The sequence below is a fragment of the Anopheles maculipalpis genome, chromosome 3RL (genome assembly GCF_943734695.1).
Source record: "Anopheles maculipalpis chromosome 3RL, idAnoMacuDA_375_x, whole genome shotgun sequence".
NCBI lineage: Eukaryota > Metazoa > Arthropoda > Insecta > Diptera > Culicidae > Anopheles > Anopheles maculipalpis.
Window position 1 is genome coordinate 23,871,190 of NC_064872.1, and position 12,163 is coordinate 23,883,352.

At 38.9% G+C, this 12,163-nt stretch overlaps 2 protein-coding genes across 2 annotated transcripts in view; one reads left to right on the forward strand and one right to left on the reverse strand.

Annotated features, from left to right (window-relative positions):
• LOC126564100 (eukaryotic translation elongation factor 2) overlaps window positions 1-12,163 on the reverse strand; it is a 398,467-nt gene that overhangs the window by 99,709 nt on the left and 286,595 nt on the right. The gene's annotated exons all lie outside the window — the stretch shown is intronic.
• The window catches only part of LOC126564395 (ATP-binding cassette sub-family G member 1-like), a 440,656-nt gene that overhangs the window by 45,290 nt on the left and 383,203 nt on the right, over window positions 1-12,163 (forward strand). The gene's annotated exons all lie outside the window — the stretch shown is intronic.

The window sequence follows — 12,163 nt, forward strand, 5'->3', positions numbered from 1 at the left end:
CTTTTTCTTCTGAGGTACTCAACACAGTATCCTAAGCTCGCATTAAGAATCGGTTAAACCCTTTCAGTATCAATGGGACGCTTTGTTTTACGGTCTATCAAGGATCGTAGATAGCAGACTTTCTATCAACCAAGGAAGACAGCTCAGTTCCGGGGAAGGTTTAACGATTTGTTTACATTTCTTCCACATGTCACGAGTGCGTTCGAGGCCGTTCAGTAAACCCTTGCGGGACTTCTAAGAGCGTGCGACAACTCCAGGCTACTCCATCGTAATGCCTGGGTGGTCAACAGATGCGTCTCGGTCGGTCTCGGTTGGGACAAATCGCATGCCTTATTGCCTACAGCTTCCACTGCACGAGATAACCCCAGCATGCCAGTTTTGCGAGGAAAAGAAATCGGGAGGCGCTTTGTCGTTTGCTGATCCGTTCCGACAACATTGGCGGCACACGTTTGTTTTGTTCGGTTGTTTTTTGTTTGATGAGTTCTGAAAATTGATAAGCAAAGAATGAAAAACAATTGCAGTTGATTGGAACATCCAGCTGGTGCTTATTATTTATGTGAGGAACTTGACAAGTCGAACACGTTTTTTTTTCAACGATTTTCGTCTCAAAGTTCTAGGCGGAGCTGAGTACTCTAGCGAGCAAACACTTTCGAAATAATCTCTTTTCCAGTTCCTAATTTGTCTGGCGTACGCAATAATTAATTTAAACTATCCTCTTGAGGTTTGGTGTTTTTTTTCTGCTCCCTCCTCTCGATGTATTTAAAACATGCAGCCCCCTAATGTTTATACAAGCTGCACTAATGACACAAACCAGTTCCCAGCGTTGCCGTTCTTGCTGACATTTAATTTCTCTTCTCCAACCTATCCTATCTGCTTTCAATTAGAATAACATTCTCACCGCACGCACGCACGCACGCGAGCTGGAATATCTGGATCGTTTGGTTTGAGCAGATAATCAATTACGGTCAACTGCTCGGTGTCGATAGAGTCGAAACAGATGTGTCCCAGAGAGCCGACAGCAAGAGGGCATCGCCCGCTGTGTGAAAGGTGACCAAATTGAATGTTTACCGACACCTTCGAGATGCGACTAATGGATCTTCTCGGGCCACCAGTACTATTATCCGGATGGGATTGATGGTCCTCTCCAAAGAAACAAAAAATGGCGTCACATATTCGACATCTGATCGTTCTTCGCTGTAGATCCGGATGCACTTCTATGCCATGTCGTCGATCACGATCACTTCCATCTCCAAGTGGGGAGAATTATTTATAGAACCTTTCATTAGTGCTGCCTTTGAATGCGACAGACATTGTGCGTCTTGGAGGCCATTAAATAGAAGATTTTCAGCCCAACCGTTGGAGTCGACCAAACGTCCCCATCATAAGGGGATTGACAGTTGATCTACATTTCTGCGGTTTCTACCGTGCCTGTGTATCTTCTCGTGTTGAGAGTGAAAAATATTTCATAATAGTTTGTTGCGGTTTTTTGGGCAGGCTTCAGTTTGCGTCGAGGTTGCAAACGCACCTGTCCATTGGGATGAATTTATTTTCAATCTCGCGCGTGATGTAAAACGGTTGGTGGGAAACCTTACAGTTTCACGCTGATGAGCGTGTCGCAAACGATGCGCTTTAGTGTAACTAGTTGTCTAAATAGTTTGCTTTAAACGCAAAAGAAGAATACAACGAACGAGCAAAGATTTGTTTGAGGACATTTCGTGCCTTGGGCAACGAAAAGTTTGTCAATCATAGGGAAACATTTTTTTCTTCTTTTCGGTAAAATAAAACCGCAAATGAACCCACCAATTGGATATGATTTCTCGAAACCGCACGAACTTGGAATTAGTTTTCGGGCAAACGCGGCAAACACGCATGCCTATTTAACCCAGCATTGTAACGAACAAGTTTTGCGTCGGCATTCGACATGGAAATAATTGTTTCGTGGTGTTAATTTTAAGAGCTTCCATGCGTTGTATGGTGTTGACGGATTCGAGGTAATTGTTGACATTTTGAGACATAGTAATTTGTCATTGAGAAGACAATCGGTTCATATTAGCAAGGACGGCAGGAAGCGGCAGCAGCAGTGGTAGCGTGCAAAACGTGTGCCGATCGATTTTTTTTTCAATAACCAATATCGACGAAACACGCGAAATCTGTCAAATGTCATTATTGGTTCCCCTTTGTTGGAGCTAACTTTGCAAAAGGTAGATTCCAAAATTACACGTACTTGTAGATAAGGTTTAAAAATACAGGGTTTCTTCTATACATGGAGAGGACAATTAGCAGGCACTTTATCGACTCTATTTTTGATGATCTAGACTTAATCTTGAGTAGATTCGATGAGGTAAAATACAAGACACTCAGAAACCCTGTAAAGTCGTCGTCGAGCTATCAGAAATAAGGCCGATTATGGACGTCGTAGAGATTATCTCGACAGAAAGTCTTGGTCTGCGTCGTCACCCGATTCGTCTTTATCAGGAAATGAATCAAACAACAATCAATCGATTCGTTTGATGAGGTAGATTAAACAAAGAACAGTTGAAATTAAACTGTTTTAAAACTCATTACAAAGTCACGTTTTAAGCTCACTTTTAAACAACAAAAAACTACCGACACAAACCATTTGCTGCGATTCAAACGGTTTGCTGTAACAAGTCAAAAAGCAAAATAAGGTTCAATTTCACACGCGGTAACACCGTTTTGTTTACACGAATCGTAATCCAATAAAATGGCAACGGTCTCGTAACAGCAATCCAAACAATTGGTGATTGAACGTTGACGGTGGTACATCTTGAGCAAAATTCCGATAGTTATCGATGGCAAACGGAATTCGCATGGTTTTAGATTGGCTCTATTTTTGGTTTGATATTTTGCTAGAGCGTTGGAAGATATCGTCTGATGCTCGATTAGATTTATGATCGGTTTTGCAAGCCAACCCCTTGAATTATAGTACGCTCCCCAACAAACTTTGACGGCGTTGGGCAATACGCTTGGGATTTGTTTAAAATACGATTTTGGACAGGACAGGTTACCGGTGCAGCTCACAACTCACTAAACAGCAGATCACGCACCATCTCACCTTAGATTCAATGTTGCAATTCCCAATCGAACGTTGTATCGATCTGATGTATTATTTTTTTATCTTCTTATAATAAAACTCTACATAAACAGCCAACACACACACACACACTCACGGTCACTCAACAGAAAGAACAGGAACAAAACAGCAAAAACAAAAAATTGAATCACTTCCACTTGAAATCACCTTTTTCGTGTGTAGATTTTTTTCGCAACTTGGCTTTCGCGCCGTTTTTCACTATCGCACGGCGAGCAGTCGAGAATGCGTCACTGGGAAGTCGTACACCGATTGCGGACTCTAAGCACGGCACGACAGCACGCACGCGGTCCACGAATTGATGTGGTCGCAAGCACAACAAGCATTTTCCAAGCCGCTGCTGCTGCTCTAATGCTACTGATTATCGCTCGTCCATGCTAGAACAGCGACCGGAATAGACTGACGGGCCGTAGCAGTGCGCGCGGGTCGATGCGATGTCGACTAAGAGAGTTCGCACCCACCCCGGGCACCCGACCATTCGCTTGGCGCTAGGCGTGCTGCTAGGTGTTGCTTCGCAGTGGTGTTTCCGGCAAATCAGTGTTTGATCGTATGTATTGATCGAAGAGCAGGGGTTTGCTGTGTTTGAATGCCTAGAGTGGCGTGAATTCGTATTATTCGTTTTACAGACACTTAGTACAAAAATTAAATTGAATTAAACAAATTAAACTAGTTTAATAAAAAAAAGCTCTCCTCTGGTTTTCGTGTCTTTTTAATGTAGCTTACTGTGAAACGCCTAAATGTATGTAATTACTGTCACATTCTATTTTATAAAACATTTCAGTCATCTGGAAAGTTAAGTTGAATGAAACAGGATTCCTTTAGGTTTTACTTGAAGAATAATAGGAAAAGGTCCTGCTTACCAAATAAAAAGTAGCGTTTCGAAATTATTATATTTTCACACGGGCGGTAGAATTAAACAAAATTTAATCCATTATCTTCTGAGTATTGTGCTATGCAAACGTTTCAAATAAACGAAAGAAAACACGGACGTTGCAACCTTAGAGGTCATTGAGCCAAAAAGCAGAACGTGTCTAATAATTAGATTTATTTTAAATCTTTAAAGAAGTGGAGGTGGAGTGTGTGAATGGAAGGTAAATTGTTTAATGTTAAATGACAAACATATAGTGGCAAACATGGCTGAATAAAAGATAAATTTTCATTTATATAAGCAGTAAATTTCTCTTCTGCTTGTCTTAACGATAGTCAGACCTCAATTCAAGTAGTAAATAGAAAGGCCGTGAATTAGATATTTTGAATTACTAGATTATTCGTTTAAAGTACTGTATCGCTCACACACACGATTTATCGTGCAATCCCATTTGAATTGACTATTCATTATAATATACCTGTCATGACCTTGCCGGATTACAATGCGGCAACGTGCCGTCGTACTTAATAATAAATAAAATAAATAAATGACCTAGCCGGAATGTCAGATGAAATATGTATATTTTTCTCAAAATATCTCTAGATACCTATCAAAATATAATCAAATAATTGATTTACGTTGATTCGTGTATCGAAAGCCCCTGCAAATCACGCATTTGTCGTACTATGCTCTTGCCTTAGTCGTGCAATAAAGATCAAAGAAATTCTTTTAGTTCTTGGTTTTTACACAATCGTTGTTTTGCACAGCAGAAAAATATTTTATCCTCATTATTTATTATTATAGATTTTTTCTACCCATACACTAATATGTTTTGAATAACTTACTCTTTTCCAATTTTTCTTTTTGTATTTTTTGCAATAAATGATAAAAACATCTCACTCAATAGAATCGTTTTCACAGCTGCACAGTTTAGCATGATTAAAACTAAACACATCACACTACACAACATTTGTCACACTTGTATATACCCCCAACCGAATCGTTCACAAATATGGCAAACATTCGACGCCGGTGTAGCCGGTTTTCCCACGAGCTCGCGTTCATCAGCGTTTCCGCGTACTGCAGCGAAATGGGTGGATGCATTTTTAGAAAAAAACCTTTTTGCCTTGCTGCATTCGTTGGTCCGCGGTGCAGCTTAGAGTACCGGTTCCCGATTCTAGCGTTCTGTACGCACCACGCACGCACGCACAAACGGTTCTTTCGACTTTTGGGTTAAAAATATATAATTACGTTGTGAACGATAACTAATAATAATAATTATTATAAAACACTACAGCAGCGATTCTGGCAACACGGCCAGAATCTTTCACAGCCTTCGAGGTCGACAGAACGGGCGAGCTCGCTTTTTTTGCTCTCAACTCTCGTGCGGTACACTTCGTGAGGAATATTTTGCATTAATTAGGTTTCTTTTAGGTTAGGTTTAGGTTAGTTTAGATGTAAAACAATTTAGTTAATAAATAAATTGTAATTGGCGCTGTAGACAGTTGAGGAAGTGCTTAAATACAGTGGAAAAGATTTGGATTAATAATCCATTCTTAAGTGGTTCCCGCATTTTGCACCGGCAGCTAAAGGATTACATCCGTTGTTTGGTTCGAGGACCCCCCGGCACAACCTTAAACTATTACCACACGTAAGTAAAACTTTTTTATATTAAGTTTTACGTTCGCTAAATTGACACTACCAGATAGGCCGATTTTAGCAAAAGTGCGTAGCAGTGTTTTTACTTTCACTGAGAGCACGTGGTGTGAGACCTTGTATCGAGTCACGCATCACACATACATCCAATCAACACTACCAGATAGGTTGATAGGACGTTGATACTGTTATCAAATTTGAGAGTTACTGCCAAGCGAGAGTGTAAAAGAGAAAGAGAATTTGGATCAACGCAGCACCTAGCGTTCGAATACAACTTTTTCATACAGATTCGGCTTCGGAGAGTTTAGTAAACGCAGATACAATGGAATCGCAAATTTTGGATCAACTCAAACAGTTAAGCACTGGCTTGTTGGCCATAAACGAAAGATTAAATGTGCAAGAACAAGCAATTAAGTTTACACAAGAACAAATAATTGTTCAAAGTGACATCAAAGAACACGTGGAATCTAAGACGGGTATCAAGGTAGAAGATTTATTTAAGATACCCGACCCGATAAAATCGCTACCAAAGTACGATGGTAATAAAAAACAATTATCAGCGTGGCTTGAAACAGCTGATAGTACTTTGAACCTATTTAAAGAGAGAGTAGACAGAGAACTTTACGATGTATACGTAACCGCAGTTTTAAACAAAATAGAAGGAAAGGCCAAGGACGTTCTTTGTGTTGCTGGCAATCCAAAAACTTTTGATGAAGTAAAGGAAATTTTGATCGACGCCATAAGCGATAGAAGAGAACTTTCCACCTTTAAATGCCAATTGTGGCAAAATACAATGACGGAAGGTATGACCATACATAAATATTATCAAAAATCTAAGGAAATAATTCAAAATATAAAATCTATTGCAAAACAAGATCAGGATTACAGGGATAGTTGGACAGCAATCAGTAAGTTTATAGATGAGGATGGATTAGCCGCTTTTATAGCTGGTTTGAAAAAACCATATTTCGGTTATGTGCAAGCAGCACGGCCAAAAGATATTGAGGATGCTTATAATTTCCTATGCAAAATTAAAGCACAAGAGTTTAATTCACATAAAATGAATGGTCAACCACCTATTAATCATAACCCATCTTATAGTAAAAATGAACAGAGTAAAACAAATTTTGGAAACTCCTCACGAATACGTTATACGAATGTGGATAAATCTGATAAACAATATCCTACGCCGATGGAAGTTGATTCTTCACAAAGAAGTAAATTCACTTCAAATAACAGAACTATCAATAACACCGAAATCACTGCATGTAAAGAGAACAATACAAATTTTCGTCTGGGCAATTCAACCGAAAACCCGACATGATCAATTTGTTAGACTTCTTGCCATACTTAATCGTGTATGATAGCTCCAAAGACAAATCAATACGTTTGTTGATTGACAGTGGAGCAAATAAAAACATACTTAAGCCAGGCATTATTTCAAATAACGAAATGTGTTGTAATGCGAACATTGAAAATATTTTTGGTAAACAAACAACTAATAAAAAAATTAAATGTAACCTATTAGGACCTACATTTAAGGAGCAAGTTTATTACATTTTTGATTTCCATAACTTTTTCGACGGCCTTATAGGATCAAAATTTATGGCTGAAACCGACACCATTATAAATTATGCTGCTAATACTATCACTATTCAGGGTGTTGAAACACAATTCCACAAATACTACACTGGAAAATATTTTTGTCATACTGTCACAGTTATAACTGATCGTTGTGGAGATTGGTTTGTCCCAACCTACCAGCGCCTAAGTAATGATACGCTAATTGAACCAGGTGTTTACTCATCACAAAATAATAGATCAACTATAAACGTATTAACAACAAGTAAAATTACTCCTGAAATCCCCAAATTAAATATAATTGTCAATAATTTTGAAATTCTGGCACCAATTCCAGCTGATTCTAATACTGTGCCAAACAAAGAATTAATTCAACAACTTATACGAACTGAGCATTTATCAGCTTATGAAAAGGAAAAATTAATTGAAACTCTTATTGACCATCATAACGTACTACTGAAGAACAACGAAAAACTTACTAGCACAACAATTATAAAACACAGAATTAACACAAAAGATAATGAGCCAGTATTTACTAAGAGCTATAGATATCCACACATCTTCAAACAAGACGTCGAAGATCAAATAAAAGAAATGCTGGAAGCAAATATTATAAAACCATCAAAAAGCCCTTACGCTTCTCCAATTTGGGTAGTGCCAAAACGAAAAGATGCATCTGGCTTACAAAAGGTTAGAGTAGTTATTGATTTCCGTAAATTGAACGAGAAAACGGTAGGTGATAAATATCCCATACCAGAAATTGAAGACATTTTGGATAGCCTCGGAAAATCAAGTTATTTCACTACGTTGGATCTGAAATCTGGATTCCACCAGATCGAAATGCATCCGGAAGATCAGGAAAAAACTGCATTTTCAACTAATCAAGGCCACTTTGAATTCACAAGAATGCCATTCGGGCTCAAAAATGCACCGGCCACTTTCCAACGGGCTATGAACAATATCTTATCAGAATACATCGGCAATATCTGTTACGTTTATCTTGATGATATCATAATTGTTGGGAATAATCTCGAAAATCATTTAGATAATCTTTCCAAAATACTGAAACGACTTTCTGACTTTAACCTGAAAATACAAGTAGATAAATGTGAATTTCTAAAACGCGAAACGGAATTTTTAGGACACGTAATTTCTCCTGAAGGTATAAAACCAAATCCAGACAAAGTTAAAAAGATTTTGGATTGGAAATTACCAGAAAACGAAAAACAAATAAGACAATTCCTAGGACTATCTGGCTATTACCGTCGTTTCATTAGAGATTATTCAAGAATCACTAAACCTTTCACAAAATATCTGAAAAAAGGACAAAAAGTAAACCCAAACGACGCAGAGTACGTTGAAGCATTTTCTAAATTGAAACAGATTATAGCATCTGATCAAGTATTAGCTTACCCTGACTTTACTATCCCCTTCATATTAACAACCGATGCTAGCGACTATGCAATCGGAGCGGTTCTCTCGCAAATCCAAAATAATGTAGAGCGTCCTATTGCGTTTGGAAGCAGAACACTCAACAAAGCAGAGGAAAATTATTCTACCATTGAAAAGGAGGCACTAGCAATCATTTGGGCTATCAGAAAATACAAGCCATATTTATTTGGTAGAGAATTTAAGCTTTATACTGATCATAAACCTCTCACGTTTATTAAAACATCTCTCAAAAATAATAGAATATTACATTGGAGATTAGAACTCGAAAACTTTCAATACACAGTAGATTACAAACAAGGCAAAGCAAATGTAGTAGCAGATGCGCTAAGTCGAAAAACTAATGATACGGCTGACATTAACATCCACGACACCACAAACTTAGAAACAACACACTCAGCAGACACTTCAGATAGCTTCTATATCAAATCAACCGAAAGACCTATAAATTATTATAAAAACCAAATTATTTTCCGAGTGTCACAATCAGAAAACGATATCGAAGAATTGCCGTTTAAAAACTATAAAAGAACAGTAGTCACTAGGCAATATTATAACGAAAAAATAATAGAACATACAATCAGAAAATATCACAATGGAAAACAGACAGCTATTTTAGCCCCAGAAGAAATATTAGGTTTGATACAAGAATCTTACAGAAAGTATTTCACTAGTAGCGGATATTTCATAATTACACACTTACAAGTAAAAGATGTACCGAGCGAGGAACAGCAAGACTCATTGATTACGAAAGAACACGAAAGAGCTCATAGAGGCGTGGCCGAAGTAGAAAATCAACTAAAAAGGGCATATTTCTTCCCGAAAATGTACAACAAGATCGCAGCAGCAGTTAGAACTTGCACAATTTGCAACACTCACAAGTACGATCGCAAACCCTACAATATCAAAATATCTCCTAGACCTGTAACAGATCGACCAATGGAACGCGTCCACATGGATATTTTCTCCATAAACTCGAATAGTTTTCTGTCATTAGTGGATGCATTTTCAAAATTCGCACAAATGGTCCCAATAGAATCCAAAAGCCTCATTGACGTCAAAAATGCGTTAGCGAAATATTTTAGTAATTTCGGAACACCGACAGAAATAATTACCGATCATGAAACTACGTTCCGATCTATTCAACTGAAACAATTCCTAAGCAACTTAGGCACGTCGCTTAAATACGCATCGTCTTCCGAGAGCAACGGACAAGTGGAAAAGACACATTCTACTGTAATAGAAATGTATAACACGAATAAGCACAAATTTCCCGATACGAACACGGTTAATATGATACCAATATGCATCGCGTTATACAACAATACGGTACATTCCTCGACAGGCTATACGCCAAATGAGATCGTGTTTAACCAATGCAATATAACGAATCCGGAAGAGATAAATAGGCAAGCACAGGACATTTTCAACAACGTCAAAGTAAATCTGAACAGATCACTTCAAGCACAGACCAGAAGTAATCATAAGAAAGAGGATCCTCCAATAATAAATGATGGGGAAGAGGTTTACGTTAAACCCAATATTCGAAAGAAGTTGGACCCACGTGCTATCAGAACAACTGCTCATAACATAAAAGACAGAACATTCGAAAACACACGAAAAGTCAAACGTCACAAAAATAAGATCAACAGAAGGAGAATTTCGTAAACTGTATAGACAAACTCGAAAACAATCATACGGCCGGGGACGACCTTCCTTTACCCCCGGGAGGAATTACGTTGTGAACGATAACTAATAATAATAATTATTATAAAACACTACAGCAGCGATTCTGGCAACACGGCCAGAATCTTTCACAGCCTTCGAGGTCGACAGAACGGGCGAGCTCGCTTTTTTTGCTCTCAACTCTCGTGCGGTACACTTCGTGAGGAATATTTTGCATTAATTAGGTTTCTTTTAGGTTAGGTTTAGGTTAGTTTAGATGTAAAACAATTTAGTTAATAAATAAATTGTAATTATATACATTTCGAATTCTTTGGACGGCAGCGCATACTCATACCAAGAAGGGTGTAATTAACGATAGTAAGTTGGCGAAACTCTTGGGGACCATTGCAATGTCCACCGGGAAACGATTTCCCGTATAGTCGTTTGGTGACACTTGTTTTGGGGTGGCAGACCCTCGCAGGGGTTCCAGAGAACCTAGAATCGTTGGACGAGCCGGAAATGTGACGTGGGCGATCATCGTGGGAGATTACGAGTGCGTTGTTTGGAGCTTAACGGGGGTTTTGTTGGCATCGTTTACAAACTTATGGTCCGTGGAGTTTTGCATTCCGTGATTGGGAAAGTGTTGAAAGAGTGGTTCTATATAAAGTGCAGCTGTCTAAATTACTTAGGATGGAAATGCCTTTTTTGCTGAAGGAAGTCATTGCCATCGGGAATTCTTGATGACGCAGGCGAGCAATTACACGTTTAATTACTCGTATGATTCATTTAAATTTAATTTCCCAACACAATAAAAAGAACAGATCACGATCGTCTGAGCTGAGCTATTCTGCTACAGTTGGAATAAATTCCACTATGTAACATAAATTTCTGGTACGATCAATGTCATCAACAGAGAGCTAGATTAAGCAAATCTCCGTCGATGTAATGCCAATGAGCTGCCACTGATTTATAGCTTTCTGTTACCGATCGTACCAACCGTCCTCAGCCTAATACCTCTCTCATGTCTGCAGGCAATAAATAGCCCGAAGTTCAGATCCCCTTTTATGGAAGTGTGCTGGTAAGCGCTAGAGCATGCAGCGATATTTTTATTTGGCAGATTTTTCGGCAATTAATAGCACACCTCCTTTTTCTAAGAGCGGCGGTTTCGAAGCGCCGACCGTGCACCGGCTCTCAGCTGGTGATGACATGTGACGAAACTGCTTAGTAGTCAGCAAGCGTATAACACTTTGACAACCGATTAAGTATTCCATTGCCTAACGCATCATGTCTGGCTTGCTACTGCGCCTGCTGGTCTGTATTTGTTTATGACTGATCGCAGGTGATCGTAATGTTCTCTCAAGATGGAATTGGAAACAAAACCAAAAACCTCTTGGTGCGTGTTGCTTTAGGCGCCGACAAACTCTTCAAGCGAGAGTGTTTAAACGGATGTGGTCGAAACGGAAGTGTGTGTGTGTGTATGTCTGTAGGACGTCGATTTGGTGAATTTATTGTTGTTATCGTTGTTCGGTTGGCAAAAAGGTGTCCGATGGAATGAACATTGTCTCGATCGATCGTCCATTCAATCGGGTAGGGTAGGTAATTAACGATTCGTGACACGATATAGTAGATTGTAGGGTATGCACCACAAGCGAGTCAAAGAATGCGTCATCTGCATGATGCGTGATTGCTATAGCTATTTTAATCGGGAGAATGGATGCATTGTCTACCAGCGACAGTTTGTCACATTTTGAGTTGTTTAATAGCCTATTCGTATTCCCTATTGTACCAGGGAAACGACTTCAATCGAGCGTACCGTATGGATCCATGTCCCT